The sequence below is a fragment of the Chrysemys picta genome, chromosome 2 (genome assembly GCF_011386835.1).
Source record: "Chrysemys picta bellii isolate R12L10 chromosome 2, ASM1138683v2, whole genome shotgun sequence".
NCBI lineage: Eukaryota > Metazoa > Chordata > Testudines > Emydidae > Chrysemys > Chrysemys picta.
In genome coordinates this window covers 7,752,929-7,774,367 of record NC_088792.1, presented here as the reverse complement: position 1 = coordinate 7,774,367, position 21,439 = coordinate 7,752,929, and the positions used below count along the sequence as shown (strand labels likewise).

Here is a 21,439-nt window from a genome sequence, read left to right as displayed (position 1 = left end):
CATGATAAAGAGATTGCACTGCGGTACGTGTCTTAGGTGAATTGAAATACACTATTTCTTTTGTTTTTTTACAGTGCAAATATTTGTAATCAAAAATAAATATCAAGTGAGCACTGTGCACTTTGTATTCTGTGTTGTAATTGAAATCAATATATTTGAAAATGTAGAAAACATCCAAAAATATGTAAGTACGTGGGATTCTATTATTGTTTAACAGTGTGATTAATTGCACGATTCATCGCGATTCATGTTTTTAATCGCCTGACTGCCCTAATATAAAGATTAGCCAAAGCTTTTATGAGGTCATCTTTTTGCCATTTTTAAAGAACAAAAAAGTAATTTAACTCCTGATACAAACCTAGCTTTACATAAATGCTGTAAATAAAGAAATCTACAGGCCTGTTCCCTTTGATTAACGTTTTAAAAGTTTATTTGTTGTTAAACCAAAATTTTCAACGTTTAGATTGAAAAAAACATTAGGAAAGAAAAAAAAGTGTCTGTGGTGGGGAAAAAATAGCCCCCTTATCTCTGGTATAAAGTGTTAACTCTTTTACATAGGCTAGTCTGTGTGTGTTTTGTATACGTCTAAAGCCTTCTTTACAATAGTTTTCCGTTAGGCAACATTTTAGACAATCAATTTGCAAACACCTAGAAGCAGAGGCAACACATGGGTGTGTGTGTGTGTGGGGGGGGTGTCACATGGTGTATGCCAAGAAGGCTAATGGCATATTGGGCTGCATTAGTAGGAGCATTGCCAGCAGATAGAGGGAAGTGATTATTCCCCTCTATTCGACACTGGTGAGGCCACACCTGGAGTATTGGGTCCAGTTTTGGGCCCCCAACTACAGAAAGGATGTAGACAAATTGAGGAGAGCCCAGTGGAGAGCAACGAAAATGGGTAGGGGTTGGGGCACATGACTTATGAGGAGAGGCTGAGGGAACTGGGCTTATTTAGTCTGCGGAAGAGAAGAATGAGGGGGGATTTGATAGAAGCCTTCAACTACCTGAAGGGGGGTTCCAAAGAGAATGGGGCTAGGCTGTTCTCAGTGGTGGCAGATGACAGAACAAGGAGCAATGGTCTCAAGTTGCAGTGGGGAAGGTCTAGATTGGATATTAGGAAAAACTATTTCACCAGGAGGGTGGTGAAGCACTGGAATGAGTTACCTAGGGAGGTGGTGGAGTCTCCTTCCTTGGAGGTTTTTAAGGCCCTGCTTGACAAAGCCCTGGCTGGGATGATTTAGTTGGTGTTGGTCCTGCTTTGAGCAGGGGGCTGGACTAGATGACCTCCTGAGGTCCCTTCCAACCCTGATATTCTATGATTCTATGTGGCCAGACCCCCTCCCTGAGGTTAGCTGAGCCAGAGAGCCGGGCAGGGAGTGGCAGAGATAGGAGGAACAGCTGGAAGCTGCAGGAAGGGGTCGCTGCTTTCCAGGAGGAGGGACTGCCTGTGGGGGTCGTGACTCCAGCTGTTCTGGGGTTGTGGGCTCCCCCTTTCCCCCCAATCAGCAGACACAGGTCATCTGTGTCTAGACGATCGTAAGGTGATAACAACGAGGAGTCCTTGTGGCACGTTAGAGACTAACAAATTTATTTGGGCATGAGCTTTCGTGGGCTACAGTCCACTTCATCAGATGCACGGAGTGGAAAATACAGTAGCAGGTATATATACACAGTACATGAAAAGATGGGAATTGCCTTACCAAGTGCGGGGGTCAGTGATAATGAGACAATTCAATTAACAGTAGAATACCAAGGGAGGAAAATCACTTTTGTAGTGGTAATGAGAGTGGCCCATTTCCAACAGTTGACAAGAAGGTGTGAATAACAGTAGGGGGAAATGAGTAATGGTGAAATTAGTCTGTGTAATGACCCATCCACTCCCAGTCTTTGTTCAGGCCTAATGTGATGGTGTCCAGTTTGCAAATTAATTCCAGTTCTGCAGTTTCTCGTTGGAGTCTGTTCTTGAAGTTTTTTGTTGTTGAAGAATTGTCACTTTTAGGTCTGTTATTGAGTGTCCAGGGAGACTGAAGTGTTCTCCTACTGGTTTTTGAATGTTCTAATTCCTGATGTCAGATTTGTGTCCATTTATTCTTTTGCGTAGAGACTGTCCGGTTTGGCCAATGTACATGGCAGAGGGGCATTGCTGGCACATGATGGACTATATCACATTGGTAGATGTGCAGGTGAACGAACCCCTGAAGGTGTGGCTGATGGGGTTAGGTCCTATGATGGTGTCCCTGTCACCACATCCGGTGATAAGTAACGGTCAGCCTGGATTTGTCAAGAACAAATCATGTCAAACCAACCTAACAGCTTTCTTTGACAGGGTAACAAGCCTTGTGGATAGGGAGGAAGGAGGGGGCTTCGGACCCTGATCCCAGCTGCCACTGCCCCGGAAGCGCTCTTGGTGAGGACGCTCACCACCGACAGAAAAGTGTGGACATGCCCCACTGCACTAAATGCTGCGGTGGCTGTAAGTCAACCTAATGTAGATCGATTTGGGTTTGTAGTGTAGACGTACCCTGTGAGGGTCTGCTTGCTGCAGCTCTGCTGGCTGGAGCTCCAGACACACACACCCTGTTGCTCTCCCTGCTCCCCCTCCCCCAAAACAGCACTTCCTCTTCCCGGAACAATCATCCCTTCCTGCCCTCAGCACAAAGATTGAAAGGGACCATGCTCGCTAAACTCCAACGGGGTTACACATGGTTACCAGTAGACGAACGCATCAGTGTCTAGTGGCAAGGAATGACTCCGTCAGCAGCCGCCACTGTACAGGGAGCTGCCCCCTATCCGCCCAATCCCCCCCCGAGTCCCATTCCCCCTGCACCCAGAACCCCCCAACAACCCCTTGTGCATCCAGTTCTCCCCTGCTCCCAGGCTCCCCACCAAGCTGCCGGCATCCAGATTGCCCCTCACAGAATCCTCTCACCCCACACCTGGATCCCCCCATACTAAGCCCCTCCACACTTGGATCCTGCTGCTCTGAGCCTGCTTGCCCCACACCTGGACTGGGGCACAGGGCTGGGCATGTGTGCGAAACTCTCGCTTGCTATTGTGGTGCGCTCGACGGGGAGTGGCAGGGCCCCAGGGTGTTTCTGGGGCAGGCCTAGCCCTTGCGCTGTGGCAGGGTTGGGTGCAGCGTCCGTGTCCCTTGGGGTGGGGGCCTGCAGGGCAATCCCCCGCCTCTGTGCAGCCAGTGACCCGCTGTGCTGGACCCTCCACTCCCATTGCCTTTCTAATGTATTGTCAGCAACGATTTCCATTCTAGTCCAGTGACTGCACAGTGACCTGCCGAGGGCTACTCCGCCATGCCATCCACTACGGCCCCAATCTGGCAAAGCATTGGTTTCAATGGGGATACTCGGGGGCTGAACTTTATGCAACTATTCAACTTATTCATAAATGATCGGGAGAAAGGGGTAAAAAGTGAGGTGGCAAAGTTTGCAGATGATACTAAACTGCTCAAGATAGTTAAGACCAAAGCAGACTGTGATGAACTTCAAAAAAATCTCACAAAACTAAGTGATTGGGCAACAAAATGGCAAATGAAATTTAATGTGGATAAATGTAAAATAATGCACACTGGAAAAAATAACCCCAATTATACATACAATATGATGGGGGCTAATTTAGCTACAACAAATCAGGAAAAAGATCTTGGAGTCATCGTGGATAGTTCTCTGAAGATGTCCACGCAGTGTGCAGAGGCGGTCAAAAAAGCAAACAGGATGTTAGGAATCATTAAAAAGGGGATAGAGAATAAGACGGAGAATACATTATTGCCCTTATATAAATCGATGGTACGCCCACATCTTGAATACTGTGTACAGATGTGGTCTCCTCATCTCAAAAAGGATATACTGGCACTAGAAAAGGTTCAGATAAGGGCAACTAAAATGATTAGGGGTTTGGAACGGCTCCCATATGAGGAGAGATTAAAGAGGCTAGGACTTTTCAGCTTGGAAAAGAGGAGACTAAGGGGGGATATGATAGAGGTATATAAAATCATGAGTGGTGTGGAGAAAGTGAATAAGGAAAAGTTATTTACTTATTCCTATAATACAAGAACTAGAGGTCACCAAATGAAATTGATGGGCAGCAGGTTTAAAACAAACAAAAGGAAGTTCTTCTTCACACAGCGCAGTCAACTTGTGGAACTCCTTGCCTGAGGAGGTTGTGAAGGCTAGGACTATAACAGCATTTAAAAGAGAACTGGATAAATTCATGGAGGTTAAGTCCATTAATGGCTATTAGCCAGGATGGGTAAGGAATGGTGTCCCTAGCCTCTGTTTGTCAGAGGGTGGAGATGGATGGCAGGAGAGAGATCACATGATCATTACCTGTTAGGTTCACTCCCTCTGGGGCACCTGGCATTGGCCACTGTCGGCAGACCTGATACTGGGCTGGATGGACATTTGGTCTGACCCAGTATGGCCGTTCTTATGGTCTTAAGTGCTGGGCCAGATCATGACCCATCCTCACTCCTAAGGATGTGCTGCCCTTTGGGTATATCCACGCAGCAAAGAAAAACCCGCGGCTGGCCCATGCGAGCCAACTCAGGCTCACGGGGCTTGTGCTGCGGGGCTGTTTCATTGCTGTGTGGGCTTCCGGACTGGGGCTGGCGCCAGGACTCTAGGATCCTTCAGGATGGGAGGGTCCCAGAGCTCCGGCTCTAGTCCAAGCCCCGGAAGTCTGCACAGCAATGAAATAACCCTGTACCATGAGCCTCACGAGCCCAAGTCGGCTGCTGCCAGCCGCAGGTTTTAATTTGCTGTGTAGTGTAGACGTACGCTTAAAGTCTTCCGTGCTTGACATACAATAATAATATAGACAGAGATACCTATCTCATAGAACTGGAAGGATCCCTGAAAGATCATTGAGTCCAGCCCCCTGCCTTCACTAGCGGGACCAAGTACTGATTTTTGTCCCAAATCCCTAAGTGGCCCCCTCAAGGATTGAACTCACAACCCTGGGTTTAGCAGGCCAATGCTCAAACCACTGAGTTATAATATGGAAATATTACTATTACCACGCTGCTCTGTGGAGCCATAGAGATGTGCTAATATGCCTAGTAAGGAATCTACTACAACGGTTTTCCATTAGGCAAAACTTGAAAGACAATCAATTTACAAACACCTAGAAGCAGAGGTGACACGGGGGAGGGGAGGGGGGCATGCAGGGTTACATGTCCCCCAAGGTTGATCATCACATGGTGTGGCCGTCCCCCTCCCTGTGGGGCAGCTGAGAGGAGCTGGGCTGGGCAGGAGAGGCAGAGGCAGGAGGAACAGTTGGGAGCTGCATGGAGTGGTCACTTCTTTCAAGGGGTGTGTGTGTGTGTGTGTGTGTGTGTGTGTGTGTGTGCTGCTTTCCGGGGGAGTGGGAGGTGGAGGGAGTGGCTGCCTGTGTGGGGGTAATGACTCAAACTATTCTGGGGTTTTGCTCCCTCCTTATGACCATGCATTGATCATCTCTGCCTAGAAGATAATAAGGTTATAAGCAACAGCATGAAATTGTCAAGAACAAATCATGTCAAACCAACCTAACAGCTTTCTTTGACATAGGGTGACCAGATAGCAAGTGTGAAAAATTGGGACGGGGGTGGGCGGTAATAGCAGCCCATATATATAAAAAAAAGCCCCAAATATCAGGACTGTCCCTATAAAATCGGGACATCTGGTCACCCTACTTTGACAGGGTAACAAGCCTTGTGGCTGGGGGGGAGCGGATATCTGTGGTATATCTTGTATCAGAGGGGTAGCCGTGTTAGTCTGAATCTGTAAAAATCAACAGAGGGTCCTGTGGCACCTTTAAGACTAACAGAAGTATTGGGAGCATAAGCTTTCGTGGGTAAGAACCTCACTTCTTCAGATGCAAGTAATGTGTTCACACCTCAACTGCTAGCAGAGCACCTCACCCTCCCTGATTGAACTAACCTCGTTATCTCCACACTGATTTATACCTGCCTCTGGAGATTTCCATTACTTGCATCTGAAGAAGTGAGGTTCTTACCCACGAAAGCTTATGCTCCCAATACTTCTGTTAGTCTTAAAGGTGCCATAGGACCCTCTGTTGCTTGTGGTATATCTTGGCTTTCATAAGGCTTTTCATAATGTCTTGCATGACCTTCTGATAAAATAACTAGGGAAATACAACCCAAATGAAGCTACTATAAGGTGGTGCGTAACTGGTTGGAAAACCATTCCCAGACAGTACTTATCAGTGGTTCACAGTCAAGATGGAACGATGTATCAAGTGGGGTCCTGCAGGGATCAGTTCTGGGTCCAGTTCTTTTCAATATCTTCATCAATGATTTAGATCATGGCATAGAGAGGACACTTATAAAGTTTGTGGATGATACCAAGCTGGGAGGGGTTGCAACTGCTTTAGCAGATAGGATTAAAATTCAAAATGATCTGGACAAACTGGAGAAATGGCCAGAAGTAAATAGGATGAAATTCTATGCAAAGTACTCCACTTAGGAAGGAACAATCAGTTGCGCACATACAAAATGTGAAGGAGTTTGGCAGAAAGGGATCTGGGGTCACAGTGGATCACAAGCTAAATATAAATCAATAGTGTAACACTGTCTGTTGCAAAAAAAGCAAACCTCATTCTGGGATTTACAGTAACTCCTCACTTAAAGTCGTCCTGCTTAACGTTGTTTCGTTGTTACGTTGCTGATCAATTAGGGAACATACTCATTTAAAGTTGTGCAATGCTCCACTCTTACGTTGTTTAGTTGCCTGCTTTCTCCTCAGCTGGGAGCCTCCCTACGCCCCCCATCCCCACGTACCTCCCAGCCGCCAGCAGACCCCGCAGATCAGCGCCTTTCCCCCCCTCCCCCCGCCTCCTGCCTGCGGCAATCAGCTGGCTTGTGGCGTTTTGGAGGCAGGAGGGAGGGGGGGAAGGAGTGAGGACTCGGCGCGCCTCCCCCCTCCCTCCTCTGCCTCCCGAACGAGGCAATCAGATGGCTTGTGGCATTTAGAAGGGAGGGGAGGGAGGGGGGAGGAGCCAGGACGCAGCATGCAAAGTAAAGGGGGAGGAGGTGGGGGGAGAGGAGAGTGGGTCAAAGGGTGGGGGCTTGGGGGAAGGGGTGGAGTGGGCGGGCTGAGGGTTGAGTCCCCTGCCCCTGGTGCTTGCAGAGTAGGGGAAGCTGCCCTGGAACCTAACACCCCCATTTACATTAATTCTTAGGGGAAATTGGATTCACTTAACATCGTTTCACTTAAAGTGGCATTTTTCAGGAACATAATTACAACGTTAAGTGAGGAGTTACTGTATTAGTAGGAGTGTTGTAAGCAAGACCCAAGAAGTAATTCTTCCATTCTACTCCACACTGATTAGGCCTCAAGTCAAGTATTGTGTCCAGTTCTGGGCACCACATTTCAGGAAAGATGTGGACAAACTGGAGGAAGTTCAGAGAAGAGCAACAAAAATGATTTAAAGGTCTAGAAAACATGACCTATGAGGGAAGATTGAAAAAATTGGGTTTGTTTAGTCTGGAGAAGAGAAGACTGAGGGGAGGGACATGATAACATTCTTCAAGCAAGTACAGAAAAGGTTGTTACAATGAGGAGGGAGAAAAATTATTCTCCTTAACCTCTGAGGATAGGACAAGAAGCAATGGGCTTAAATTGCATCAAGGGCGATGTAGGTTGGACATTAGGAAAATCTTTCTAACTGTCAGGGTGATTAAGCCCTGGAATAAATTACCTAGGGAGGATGTGCAGTCTCCATCACTGGGGATTTTTAGGAGCAGGTTGGACAAACACCTGTCAGGGATGGTCTAGATAATACTTAGTCCTGCCTTGAATGCAGAAGACTGGACTAGATGACCTCTCGAGGTCCTTTCCAGACTTCCAGCCCCATGATTCTATCTTTATAGAGGCTACAGGCATGATTCTGATCTGAACACAGGAGTAGCCTCACTGACTTCAATGGAGTCACTCTGGATTTACTTAAGAGCAGAGTTTGGCCCTGCTTGATTCAGACTTTCCTGTGTTTTAGAACTAGGGTGACCATATGTCCCAATTTTATAGGGACAGTCCCAATTTTGGGGTCTTTTCCTTATATAGGCCCCTATTACCCCCCACCCTCTGTCCCGATTTTTCATATTTGCCGTCTGGTCACCCTATTTAGAACAGTCACTTTTCCACTATCACAAACTTAACAGTGATGAATGCTATCGAGTGGTTATCATTAATCTACAGTCAAGTAATGGAACTTCTCACAAGAATTAGCACACAAAGAGAACTAAGATATTGAACAAGCTGGCCATGTAAGATTCACACAGATGCTCTCAATTCAAACACACATACACACACACACACACACACACACACACACACACACGCTTATATTCTAACTGAAGTGGACTCTCGTGTCAGTCTAATACAGGACATATATTTACAGGTAAAGGAAGTTATTTAACAGGAATTCACTTGTTTTCAACTAGATAACACCTTGCTCCCATCAGTGGCCAATTGATACGTAATTGGTTTAAGCCAAAGAGGCGTAGGTGGGAATCGAGTTTAGGGGTCCACTTCTCTGTTCTGCAGAAAGCCATCTCTTTTGTCTTGGAAAGCTTTTTCTTTCAGAAATAAATAGGATGGTTTGAAGGCATTTATAGTTTTCCCCCTTAACCTAGGTAATTTAATTGATCTTATGACAGTGAGAGACAATACCAGGTATTAGGATAGATATTAGGAAAAAACTTTCTAACTAAGGATAGTTAAGCACTGGAATAGGCTTCCAAGAAAGGCTGTAGAATCCTGGTCATTGGAGGTTTTTAAGAACAGGATAGAAAAACAGGTCTAGATATAAACTGGTCCTGCCTCAGAACAGGAGGCTGGACTAAATGACCTCTGGAGGTCCCTTCCATCCCCACATTTCTGGGATTCGATGACTCTCCTCAACTAGCACAGTTTAAGATCAGAACCAGAGAGATTTCAGCTCTTAGTAAAACTAGCTTATGTCTAAGTTAGCGACATAATATTTGCAAATGATTAGCGATGTAATTATGTAATCTAAACACTAAAAGAAAATAGGTTGTAATTAGCAAAAAAAGCTATGTAAAATTAGCAATGTCTCAGATCATAACCAGAGAGAGACTGTTTAAAATTTAGTAAAATTAGCTTAAATCTGGGATTTTGTCATCAGCCCATGTCAACTTCATGTCTCTTTGTCCAGGGAAGTTTCCCTCTTCTTTGGGTTCTGGGTTCAGAACAGGCTGATGGTTCCCCGAGTTAGGAGAAGGAGAAGAAGTCACAGCTTTGAGTGGCTCTGTGCAGCTATTTCTTAATTGAGCTCCGAGACCAGCCCTTTGGGGTCTTGGTTTTGCTCCACAGCACACTGCGGGGCTCACTGTTTTCAGCCAGGAAGACAATTCAGGGGGTGTTTCCCATTCTTTAGCTGGAATTGAGGGTCATGGGCAGCTTGGGGGTTTTGTTTAGCTTTAAACTTCTTGGATCCTAGTCTGTTTCCAACTCACTGGCCAGAGGAGGACTGTAGCAAAAGTCTCTAATCTTACTCAAAGGAGGAGCATCTTTCATAGGGTGGGTTTCTTCAGGGTTTTGGAGGGGTGTCTGGGTAGAGCCTGGCCCAGCTCCTATTGGTTTGACAGTCATACCTGTTTAGCAGATGATAGCTTTTAGCATACTGGTTTCTGACGTGTGTTCCTCACAGTAACCAGGAGGTGGCAGCCTTGTATTACAAATGTGTTTCAGTTCTTATTTCAGTGGATGACAGCAAGGTGACAGAGTCCAACAATCCAGCCTGGTTAAATTCCAAGGATTAATGAAAAAGAACATTTCACTTCTTTCTCTCTCAGGCATACCCTATCTATCAATTTATATGGACATCAAGGCTATCCAGAGACAGGATAATTCATGATAAAATGTTTTGGAAGGGCTCTTCAACCTCTTGCTTCAGGGTTTAAGACAAGTGCTAACTAATGGACAGCAGGATGAGAGCTCATGTGAGATGCAGTGTTGGTGTAGCCATGTTGGTCTCAGGATATTAGAGACACAAGTGGGTGAGGTCATATCTTTTTTTGGACCAACTTCTGTTGGGGAGAGAGACCAGCTTTCAAAGAAGAGCTCTGTATAAACTCAAAAGCTTGTCTCTCTCACCAACAGAAGTTGGTCCAATAAAAGATATGACCTCACCCACCTTATCTGGCTAATGTGAGAGGCAGATTATTCCATATCTGCCTAGAACATAAGAATGGCCATCCTAGGTCAGACCAAAGGTCCATCTAGCCCAAAGCAACAGAGGGTCCTGTGGCACCTTTGAGACTAACAGAAGTACTGGGAGCATAAGCTTTCGTGGGTAAGAACCTCACTTCTTCAGATGCAAGTCTTGCATCTGAAGAAGTGAGGTTCTTACCCACGAAAGCTTATGCTCCCAGTACTTCTGTTAGTCTCAAAGGTGCCACAGGACCCTCTGTTGCTTTTTACAGATTCAGACTAACACAGCTACCCCTCTGATACTTGACATCTAGCCCAGTATCCTGTCTTCCAACAGTGGCCAATGCCAGGTGCCCCAGAGGGAATGAACAGAGCAGGTAACCATCAAGTGATCCATCCCCTGTCACCCATTCCCAGCTTCTGGCAAACAGAGGCTAGGGACTCTAGTTCTTTTTTGAACCCTGTTATAAACTACTGAGGGGATCTTACATCTAGTACTGGCCGCTGTCAGAGACAAGGTATTGGAATAGATGGATCTCAGCACTGATCCACTGAGGCAACTCCTGCGTTCCAATTTTCCTTTTTATGCTATTTCATCTCTTTTATTTATTCATAATCCCAAGAGATGATCAGTCTTCACTGAGTGTAATGATCCTTTACAGGAGACCTGTCACAGGTCCTCCTGGCTCTGTAAAGAGCAATACACACTGTACAGTTTTCACTAGCAGAGGCATCACTCGCAGTAACGAACAACCAGCTAATCCTGTGTCAACGTGATTCTTATTTGTTTCTATAGTAAGTCAGTACAAATCAGGAAAAATAAAGGAAGCGGTAAGTTTCCACTCACTCAAAAGCATTTGTTTCTGTGTCTTGTAGGACACATTCTTCATTGCTTTAAACTGAGCTATGACCAGCTGTAAATGTGCCCCGGAGGGTCACAACTGAGGATGCCAAATTCAGGACAAACTGCTGAGAAATAGGGCAGATACAACCCAAAATGGGTGGTTTTCTTCCATAAGATATACCAAACCAGCCACAAAAGTAAACTCCTGTTTCACCACACTGGCTAACAAGAAGTCATAAAAGCAGTTTCCTTGGGCATTCCGGTTCTTATATCACCACCAAAAACCACTGGATTCACAGATAAGTGGTTCTTTAAAACCAATTTCATCAAATGAAAGGTTCTTCTGATCCCAAAGGACCAGCCACACACCCAGGTCAATATGTAACTTAGATCTTACCCCAAAATCACGCTCATGCCAATCCTTTAGTATCTAAAATCTAAAGGTTTATTCATAAGAAAGAAAGAAAGAAAGAAAGAAAGAAAGGAGAGAGTTAAAATTGGTTAAAGGAATCAAATACATACAGTAATTGCAAAGTTCTTGGTTCAGGCTTGTAGCAGTGATGGAATAAACTGCTGGCTTAAGTCAAGTCGCTGGCTGCTTCCAAATCATTGGAAGGTCCTCAGTCCCTTGGTTAGAACGCTCCCATTAGTATAGTCCATATTCCAGAGGTTTGGGCAGGAAAGAGGCTGGAGCAAGATAGAGGCAAAATGGAAGGGTTTCCAGGGCCTTTTATATCTTCTGCTATGTGGAGGGAAACCCATTATTCTTACTGTGGAAAATTACAGCAACAAGATGGAGTTTGGAGTCACATGGGCAAGTCATATGTCCATGCATTTCGCCTAGTCATTGGAGGAAGCCATTACCTCTCCTCCAGACAGCACGTTTACAGGACAGTCCACTCGGTGTAGATGGGCGTCTCCCATGGTTCATTGTGAGTTAAATGTCCTTTTTATGGGCCATTCAATTTGAATAGTCCCTCCAAGATGGGTGCTGGCTAACTATTTTGTGGGCATTACCCCAGGAGCAAACATTTGAAATCCAGGCATAGAGCCAACACTCATAATTTCAAATACAAAAATGATACAGGCATATAGATAGCATAATCGTAACCAGCAAATCATAACCTTTTCATAGACATCTTACGTGCCACATTTTGTACAAGATGTGTTGCACATATATAACAGTGGTTGCAACAACGATCTACACGGTGATATTTTAATCAGTTAACGTCACATCAGCTAACATCCAGAGCAGAGCTATGGAGAAGATTTGAAAAGAAAGGCTGAACTAAAAAATGTGTAATACACCTCTACCCCGATATAACACAACCGGATATAACACAAATTCTGATATAACGCGGTAAAGCAGTGCTCCTGCGGGGAGGGAGAGGGGCGGGGCTGCGCACTCCAGCGGATCAAAGCAAGTTCGATAGAACACGGTTTCACCTATAACGTGGTAAGATTTTTTGGCTCCTGAGGACAGCGTTATATCGAGGTAGAGGTGTTTATAATGCCTGCCTTCCCCTGGGCTTTAATTTATCATTTTAGCATGTGTTAGAGTACACCTTGCCTTGTCTTTTGGCTGGAGTTTTAGAAGGGGTTGGACTGACCTGAAACTAATTACAAACCTTTAAATCCTCCTCCAGACAAGGCCTCAGAAGCCAACATAAATTCAATCATTTCTTAACATAAGAGACCCCGTGCCTGCCAGTGCACTCAGCAATGTCAGTAGCAGTGTATGGGCCTGGTTCTTCTCTTCTGGGTGGGAGCGATAAGCTAACCATAGACTACAGGGAGATTGTAGCTCAGCTAGGAGGCAGTCCCTTATCAAATTGGTCTAGAAGATAAAAGCCTGAGCGTCTCATTTGGACATAAGCCAGGAACCTGCAAGGCCATCTCTGGCATAGGGGGCTGGTTATCCATTTTTCAAGCAGGCCAGCATGCTGTTTATGTTACACACTGGACGTTACTTGGTTCCAAAGCAGACAGCGTATCTCACTTTATAAGGCTGTTTGTGCTGGGCTCCACCTAAACCAAAAGAGAACCAGACTGCTGGCATGTACAATTAAAAAGGTTGTAGAGGATTTTTTAAAGCTAAGGGCTGGGAGAAAGCCGAGCGGCCTGGAGGAGCACACAGCTTGGGGGGAGACATCCCTTAGGGATGAACTGATTAAAGGGGTAACTTTATATCCTAATAAAGAGGATAGGAGAGACTTGGTAAAGTACAGGTAGGAGCTGGGGGGGAACATTCAAACCGAAAAGAGTCCCAGTTAAAGAATGCACCTGAAGCGACTGAATATTGAGAAACTGTACAAGCTCTTATATACAAATGGTAGAAGTCTAAATACTGAGATGTGTGAACTCGAGTGCCTGGCATTATTGATATTGATCTTATAGTCATCACGGAAACTTGGTGGAATGAGGATAATCAATGGGACACGGCAATACCAGCATACAAAATAGATAGCAATGACATAATAGGTCACACTGGTGGGAGAAGGGTAATATATGTGAAAGAAAGTACAGTCAAATAAAGTAAGCATCATAAATAAATCAAATTGTACCATAGAACCTCTATGGGTAGAAATTCCATGCTTGAACAGTAGGAGTGTAGCAGTAGGAATATACTACCGACCACCTCACCAGGATGGTGATGGTGATGGTGAAATGCTGAGGTAGATTAGAGAGGCTACAAAGGCAGAAACGCAATAGCAAAGGAGGATTTCAGCTATCCCCATATTGACTGGCCATGTGTCACCTCAGCAAGGGAGGCAGACATAGAAATTCTGACACCACAACTGCTTGTTGGAGCAGCCAGTCCTGGAACCCACAACGGGAGAGGCAGTTTTTGATGTAGTCCTAAGCGGAGCACAGGATCTGGTCCAAGAGGTGAATATAGCTTAACAGCTCGGTAATAACAACCATGATGCAATTAACGTTAACATTCTTGTAGGGGAGAAGTACCAAAGAAACCCACCACAGTAGCATTTCACTTCGAAAAGAGGAGCTACACAAAAATGAGGAGCCTAGTTAAATGGAAATTAAAAGGCACAGTCACAAGAGTAAATTGCCTGCAAGCTGCATGGAGACAATTTAAAACACCGTAACAGAAGCTCAGAGTAAATGCGTGGATGAGACGATGGTGTAGGGAGGCGGGGGTTAGATTTATTTGGAATTGGGGAAACTTTTGGGGAAAGGAGGAGCCTATAAAGGAAGGCTAGGCTCCACCTAAACCAAAATGGAACCAGATTGCTGGCACTTAACATTAAAAAGGTCGTAGAGCAGTTTTTAAACTAAGGGCTGGGGGAAAGCCAATAGGTGCCAAGGAGCACGTGGTTCGGACAGAGACATCCCTTAGCGGACGATCTATTAATGGAGATTCTCTATACTCTAGTAAGGATGAGAGGATGGAAGATGATAAAATACAGGTAGGAGCGGATGAGAAACAGTCAAATGAAAAAGAGTCCCATTCAATTACATCATGTAATAACAGACAAATAAAAAAGTGACGAGTTCTTAAAGTGCTAACATACAAATTCTAGAAGTCTAAATAATAAGATGGGTGATCTAGAGTGCTTCATATTAAATGAGGATATTGATATAATAGACATCACAGAAACTTGGTGGAATGAGGATAATCAATGGGACACAATAATATCAGGGTACAAAATATATCGGAAGGACAGAACAGGTCGTGCTGGTGGGGGAGTGGCACTATATGTGAAAGAAAGCGTAGAATCAAATGAAGTAAAAATCGTAAATGAACCAAACTGTACCATAGAATCTCTATGGATAGTAATTCCATGCTCTAATAATAAGACTATATCAGTAGAATATAGTACTGACCACCTGACCAGGATGGTGATAGTGACTGTGAAATGCTCAGGGAGATTAGAGAGGCTATAAAAATAAAAAACTCAATAATAATGGGGAATTTCAACTATCCCCATATTGACTGGGTACATGTCACCTCAGGATGAGATGCAACGATAAAGTTTCTTGACACCTTAAATGACTGCTTCTTGGAGCAGCTAGTCCTGGAACCCACATGAGGAGAGGCAGTTCTTGATTTTGTCCTAAATGGAGCACAGGATCTGGTCCAAGAGGTGAATATAGCTGGACCACTTGGAAATAGTGACCATCATATAATTAAATTTAATATCCCTGTGACGGGGAAAATGCCACAGCAGTCCAATACATTAGCAGTTTATTTCAGAAAGGGGAACTACACAAAAATGAGGAAAAGAACAAGGAGTACTTGTGGCACCTTAGAGACTAACAAATTGATTTGCTTATGCCCAAATAAATTTGTTAGTCTCTAAGGCGCCACAAGTACTCCTGTTCTTTTTGCTGAGATAGACTAACTAACTTATGATTCTGAAAAATGAGGAAGTTAGTTAGACAGAAATTAAAAGGTACAGCGCCAAAAGTGAAATCCCTGCAAGCTGCATGGAAACTTTTAAAAGACACCATAATAGAGGCTCAATTTAAATGTATACCCCAAATTTAAAAATATAGTAAGAGAACCAAAAAAGTGCCACCGTGGCTAAATAACAAAGTAAAAGAAGCAGAGAGAGGCAAAAAGGCATTTGTTAAAAAGTGGATGTTAAATCCTAGTAAGGAAAATAGAAAGGAGCATAAATTCTGGAAAGTGAAGTGTAAAAATATAATTAGGAAGGCCAAAAAAGAATTTGAAGAACAGTTAGCCAAAGAATCAAAAAATAATAGCAAAATTTTTTTAAGTACATCACAAGCAGGAAGCCTGCTAAACAACCAGTGGGGCCCCTGGACAATCAAGATGCTAAAGGAGCACTCAAGGACGATAAGGCCATTGTAGAGAAGCTAAATGAATTATTTGCTTTGGGCTTCATGGCTGAGGATGTGAGGGAGATTCCCAAACCTGAGCCATTCTTTTTAGGTGACAAATCTGAGGAACCATCCCAGATTGAGGTGTCATTAGAGGAGATTTTGGAACAAATTGATAAATTAAACAGAAATAAGTCATCAGGACCAGATGGTATTCATCCAAGAATTATAAAGGAACTGAGGCTAGGTCTACACTACCCGCCTGAATCGGCGGGTAGAAATCGACCTCTCAGGGATCGATTTATCACGTCCCATTGGGACGCGACAATCGATCCCCGAATCGACGCTCTTACTCCACCAGTGGAGGTGGGAGTAAGCGCTGTCGACTGGAAGCTGCAGAGGTCGATTTTGCCACCGTCCCTACAGCGGGGTAAGTCGGCTGCGATACGTCGAATTCAGCTACGCTATTCACGTAGCTGAATTTGCATATCTTAAATCGACCCCCCCTTTAGTGTAGACATACCCTCAAATGTGAAACTGCAGAACTACTAACTGTGTTTTGTCACCTATCATTTAAATCAGCTTCTGTACCAAATGACTGGAGGATAGCTAATGTGAGGTCAATTTCTAAAAAGGGCTCCAGAGGTGATCATGGCAATTACAAGCCAGCAAGCCTGACTTCAGTGCTGGGCAAATTGGTTGAAACTATAGTAAAGAACAGAATTGTCAGATATATAGATGAATATAATTTGTTAGGGAAGAGTCAACATGGCTTTTGTAAAGGGAAATCATGCCTCACCAATCTACTAGAATTCTTTGAGGGGGTCAACAAACATATGGACTAGGGTGGTCCAATCAAGATAGTGTATTTGGACTTTCAGAAAGTTTTGACAAGGTACTTCACCAAAGGCTCTTGAGCAAACTAAGTAGTCATGGAATAAGAAGGAAGGTCCTCCTGTGGCCCCCTAACTGGTTAAAAGATAAGAAACAGTAGGAATAAATAGTTTTCACAATTGAAAGAGGTAAATAGCCGGGTCCCCTCAAGGATCTGTACTGATCTATGTATGATCTAGAAAAGGGGGTAAACAGCGAGATGGCAAAATTGCTCAAGGTTATTAAGTTCAAAGCTGACTGTGAAGGGTTACGAAAGGGTCTCAAAAAATTGAGTGGCTGGGCAAAAAAACAAAACAGCTGATGAAATCCAATGTAGATAAATGCAAAGTAATGCACAGTGGGAAATATATTCCCAACTATATATTCAGAATGATGGGGCCTAAATTAGCTGTTACTAAGGGGGGAGAGGGATATCTCAGTGGTTTGAGCATTGGCCTGCTAAACCCGGGGTTGTGAGTTCAATCCTTGAGAGGGCCATTTAGGGATCTGAGGCAAAAATCTATCTGGGAATGGGTCCTGCTCCTGCTCCTTTGAGTAAGGCATTGGACTAGATGACCTTCTAACCCTGATATTCTACTCAAGAAAGACATCTTGAAGCTGTTATGGATAGTTGTCTTAAAAACATCCACTCAGTGTGCAACAGCAGTGAGAATGCTGACAGAATGTTAGGAACTACAAGCAAAGGAGTAGATAAAACAGAAAATATTATAATGCTGCTATATAAATCCATGATATGCCCACATCATGAATTCTGCATGCAGTTCTGGTTGCCCCGTTTCAAAAAAAGATATTTTAGAACTGGAAAAGACACAGAGAAGGACAACAAAAATGATTAGGGGTATGGAACAGCTTCCTCATGAGGGAAAATTAAAAAGACTGGAACTGTTCAGATTAGAAGAGAGATGACTAAGGGGGGGAATATGATAAAAGTCTATAAAATCATGACTGGTGTGGAGAAAGTGAATAGGGAAGTGTTATTTACCTCCTTCACATAACCCAACAACCAGGGGTCACCTAATGAAATGAATAGGCAACAGGTTTTAAATAACCATAAGGAAGTACTTCTTCACACAACACATAGTCAACCTGTGGAACACATTACCATGGGATGTTGTGAAGGCCAAAAGTATACTGGTTTCAAAGAAGAATTAGATAAGTTAATGGAGGCTAAGTCCATCAATGGCCATTAGCCAAGATGCTAATAGCTCCAGGTGTCCCTAAGCCTCTGACTGCCAGATGCTGAAAGTGGATGACAGGGGAGGTATCACTCAATAATTGCCCTGTTCTGTTCATTCCCTCTGAAGCCTCTGGCAGAGGCCACTGTCAGAAGACAGGATACTGGGCTAGGTGGACCATTAGTCTGACCCAGTGTGGCCTTTCTTATGCTTCTGCATCACTTAGTTCACTCTGGAGTGAGAAGAGGGCATGATCCCGGGGGAAGATGGGAGAGCAACATCTGGGAGAGGGCTTGAGATGAGCTAGCATGAGGAGGAGGGCATAAGAAGAAGCCCATGTTGTGAAGACGCAGCAATGCCTCCTCATAACCAATCCTGACCTGTGCTGAGCCACTATCCCAACTCACCATGTAGAAGGAAGATGGGGATAAGCGAGCTATGCAGCAGGGAGAAGCTCCATCTCCTAACTACCAGGTTTTGAAAGCTTACCCAGGCAAAGTCGAGTGTCAGGATTTTGGCTGAATGGGGTGAGGTGGGTCAAGCATTGAAGAGGCAACATGTCGCCAAACCCTGCCCTGTCTCCATGGTGATTTATTGGGCTAAGTACTGGGAGGAGCTTTGATTTCTCTGCTCTCCGTGTTGGCCAATGCTGAGCTGTTAATGGCAGCCATTGGAACTGGCAGAGCCTAACTCACTGTGGAACTAGGCCCGATCCAAGCCCTGCTGCTATGGGAACAGTGTTAGCACCTGCTCTGCTGCAGGGTGGAGCTCACATGGCTGACTCGGAAGTGGATCGTGGCAGGATACTGGGGCTCAACGGAGAAGCTCATCATAGGAAGATGAGGCCTGATTTTGACCTTCTTTGGCCTGTCTCACCCACCACTTCAGTGGCGCTATTTCTGATTTACACCCACGTCAGATGAGAATTGAGCCCAGGCCAAAGAAGCTGGCCAATTGGCTTTAGCGTCAAAACGGCCAAGAGTGTCTGTGCTACTGAGGCAAAAATGAGCGATGAAACCTTGCAAAAGGGCCGCTCCAGTATGAGAAGCGGAGGGTGAAATTTACCCCTGCTCTGGCCCCTCTATGCAGGAGTGAATTTCAGCTCCACAGTGCCTTACCAGCCACAAAAGCCTTTAGTATCAGAATATCAGCACATGTAGCAGTGGTTGGGAACCACAGTAATAAGATACAGTGCTATTTTGATCTATCTTCTGGCCTGTCTACACTGGGAGACATTACATTGAAGTCCCTGTGGTTGCACTGGTGTAAAAGCAGTGAGAGATCAAAATGGGACTCATGTTTATTATAACTGAACACATATGTTCGCAGGAATCAGCTATTATTTAACAGGCATTAACAAAGCTATTACAGTTAAATTGCACGCACAGTTAATTCAGTTCCAAGATGCTTCATCTGAAGCGTTATGGCTTTAATTTACCTCCTTGCCGCTGGCATTGACGTATAAACGCCAGGCAGGAGATTTACACCATTAAATAAGCATTACTTTGTGGAAGGTAAAAATGGCTAGGCCAGATGTTTCCGCCAATGTGCAGAATTCCATTGAGCCATGAAGAACGGAGGATGGCTTAAGGATGTTTTACATGGTGCTTGGTAATGGAGATTTTATATATTCAAGTGCTGACGCAGCAGCAGCAGAAAAAGTCTTGCTAAGTTAAAGTACACTGTAACAGTGGCAAGACTCAGTTGAAAGTACTACAGTACAGAATGTACTGACGTCATTGCTCAGGTGTATTTGCAGTTGTGTGCGCACTCTTGCCTTCTACTGGATGGCATGTTAGACATGCTCAAATGGGGGTGTGTGACTATGTATAGGCTGGAGGCCTACAACGGGGCTATAAACTCAAATCCCACTGATGCTAAGGCCACATTTACACTACCTGCCGTATCGGTGGGTAGTAATCGATCTATCAGGGATCAATTTATCGTGTCTCGTCTAGACGTGATAAATCGATCCCCGAATCGACGCCCGTACTTCACCTCGGCAGGAGGAGTAAGTGGAGTTGACGGGGGAGCCGTGGTGGTTGACTTGTCGCCGTGAGGATGGCCAGGTAAGTTGAACTAAGATACTTAGACTTCAGCTACGCGAATAGCGTAGCTGAAGTTGCGTATCTTAGATCGATTCCCCCCCCCAGTGTAGACCAGCCCTTAGGTGTGATGCTCAAGACAGATTTGCAGAAGTGCCTAGGAAATTTGTCCTGTGTGCTGGCCCTGGTTTGCTTTCATTCTCCATTTGCTCAAGTCATCGAGGGCGGTGGGTTTTTATTTGATTGGAGCAGGGTTCTATTCTGATTGACCCATGTGGGCAGTAGAGCAGACGGACACAACCTATGTATGAACTTTAACCTGTGCATAGCAGCAGCACAAGGTCTATGCCACTTAAGACCCATTAACATTGTGCTGGCCGGCTGACAGGGGTGAATTTCACTTTGTGGGCCAGATGATGGGGTAAATCAGTTTAGCTAACCGAGCTAATTTACACCAGCTGAGGATCTTGTCCTAGGGCAGTATGGGACCACACTCACTTACAAGATGTCCGTTTGGTTGGGATAGACGCGGGTGCGACTGGATCTGGGTCTCGTTCCGATCTTCCCCAGGTGGGTGAGCGTTTGGGCCCAGGATTTTTGCCCCCCTCTGGAGGTTATAGTGTCAGTTATTAGCAACTTTTAAAAAATAATTCAGCTAAGTCTCAAACATGCTGACTGCTTTGCTTGATAAGTTCCTGGTTGCTTATGTGCATTTTTCCTGATAGCCAAAGGATCATAGTTAAATTCTGCATCATAATGTTAGTGTTTGTGCCTCGATGCGCTGTCATCGAGTAGTGATGCAACATCACAGCACTCACCCTCAATAGAGGACTCTGATCCTCTTGGGATGCAGGACAAACTGATGAAAATTCAGGAAAAGTAGTAAACTCCCTGGCAAAATAATGCATGTGAATTAGGAGACATAAAACAAAGTGCCTTGGAAATAAAGTAACTGCTTGTTTCCAGTATCTGGGGGTAGCCGTGTTAGTCTGTATCTACAAAAACAACAAGGAGTCTGGTGGCACCTTAAAGACTAACAGATTTATTTGGGCATAAGCTTTCATGGGTAAAAGTGAGGTTTTTACCCACGAAAGCTTATGCCCAAATAAATCTGTTAGTCTTTAAGGTGCCACCAGACTCCTTGTTGCTTGTTTCCAGTTTGCTTCAGCTGCCCAGATAGTTGGCATTTTTCCCGTGGAAAGTTTTCCTGATGAGAAAATACAGTTTTGTCCCAAAGCTGAAATTTTCCCAGGAAAATGTCCAGTCTGATAAAAACAAATATTTCTCAGTGTGAAACGTGGAAGTGAAAATTCTCATTTCATTTCAATTTAAAGTGATTTTTATTTCTTCTGTGGTGTGAAAAATACCAAAGCATCATTCTAAATCAAAACTAAATGGGTTCATTTTGTCTCCAAAACACTGATTCCAAATGAAAATTATCCTGTCAAATCAGTTTGAAACTTCCCATGGGAAAAACCAACATTTTTC

The 21,439-nt window shown here is 44.5% G+C and overlaps 1 protein-coding gene across 1 annotated transcript in view; it reads left to right on the top strand.

Annotated features, from left to right (window-relative positions):
• Positions 1–21,439, top strand: part of TMIE (transmembrane inner ear) — a 78,180-nt gene that overhangs the window by 33,668 nt on the left and 23,073 nt on the right. The gene's annotated exons all lie outside the window — the stretch shown is intronic.